The following is a 1,621-nucleotide window of genomic DNA, read 5'->3' on the forward strand; positions in this document are numbered from 1 at the left end:
GGGAGAGATTCAGCCACTGTGTTATGTACTGAGTTGAATAGGATCCGAACTGCAGCAGTCTGATTGGTCCTAGAACAATAGGATCCAAAAGGCAGCAGTCTGATTGGTCCTAGAACAATAGGATTCAGAATGCAGCAGTCTGATTGGTCCTAGAACAATGCAGCAGTATGATTGGTTGGCAGGAACCACCCAATCATGCTCCAGATAGAAGTGAATCCACAACCTGATTGGCTTACAGTAGAATTCCGGAATTAGCCAATCATGTGCAGCCCATTGTGTAAATAATGTATATAAAGCAGATGCTTTGAGGGGACATTCATTCATTCCTCCTCACCACTATGAGCTGAATAAAGAGCATGAAATCACTTTGCGACTCTGAGTATATTTCACTGGCGACGAAGGTGGGATACCGCTGAGCTGACTGCCACACACAGCACTGCAGCACCGCCACCTGCCACACCGCTGCCTCGCACCGTGTATCCAGGCTTCAGCTCCGGGACACAAGGAACTCAGAATGGCAACCGACAGCAGCTTCTCGCCGTTCAACCCAGCATCTGGAGACTGGGAAGCGTATGCCTCCCGTTTCACCTTCCTCCTAGAAGCCAAAGGGGTCACCGAGGAAGAAGACACCAAGAAGAGGGCAATATTCTTCAGCGTCTGCGGAGAGGAGACATTTGAAATCACCCAGGCTCTCCTTGCGCCTGAAGACGTTGCTACTGTTCCATATAAAACAATAATGGAACAGCTGAAGGGGCACTTTTCGCCACAGCCCTCAGTGGTGGTTCGTCGAAATGCCTTCTACGCAAAGCGGCAAACCCCTGGGGAAACCATAACTGGGTTTGTGACCTCTCTCCGCCAAGCCGCCCGGTTCTGCAACTTCTCAGAATTGGAGAACATGCTTCGTGACCGCCTCGTCGGTGGCCTGAAGGATGAGAAGCTGCAACGACGCCTCTACGCTAAGAAGAACCTAACGTTCCAGGTCGCTCTGGAGGAGGCCCTGGCAACGGAAGCTGCCGAGAGGTCGACGCAAGAGGCACGGCCGAGCCAGCCGTCCGAACCGAGGGTCCACCACGAAGACCTCAACGACGACTCAGGATCCAACAGGGAGGAGGTGCACCGAGTACAGCAGCACACTCAAGCAGCCCACATACCACAGCTGCCTCGACGTGAAGGAGGGAACTGCGCAAGCTGTGGAGAAAGTCACGAGAGGAGGACCTGCCGTTTCCGCAACGCAGAGTGCAGGCAGTGCAGAAAATTGGGACACATCGCCCGGGTGTGTCGGGCTCGGCCCACCTGACGCCAGGCATCAGATGACCAATCCAAGAGCCCCAGGTCCCGGGGCCCAACGTACCAAGGCAACTCGACGGAGCTCACGGACTTCCAGGTATACCAGTTGCCCCACCCCAACGTAGAGAAAATTTATGTTGGCGTACAGATAGAGGGGGCCCCATGCCGCATGGAGCTTGACACGGGTTCAACTCTATCCATAATCTCGGCAAGGACCTTAAGGAAACTGTGTCCTACTGGGGGTCCCAAGCTCAGGCCGGCCCCATTCACCCTCCGGGACTTCCAGAAACGTAAGGCCCCCACAATGGGGGTGGGGACCTTCAGGGTGCAATAC

Source organism: Podarcis raffonei, chromosome W (assembly GCF_027172205.1).
Source record: "Podarcis raffonei isolate rPodRaf1 chromosome W, rPodRaf1.pri, whole genome shotgun sequence".
Taxonomy (NCBI): Eukaryota; Metazoa; Chordata; class Lepidosauria; order Squamata; family Lacertidae; genus Podarcis; species Podarcis raffonei.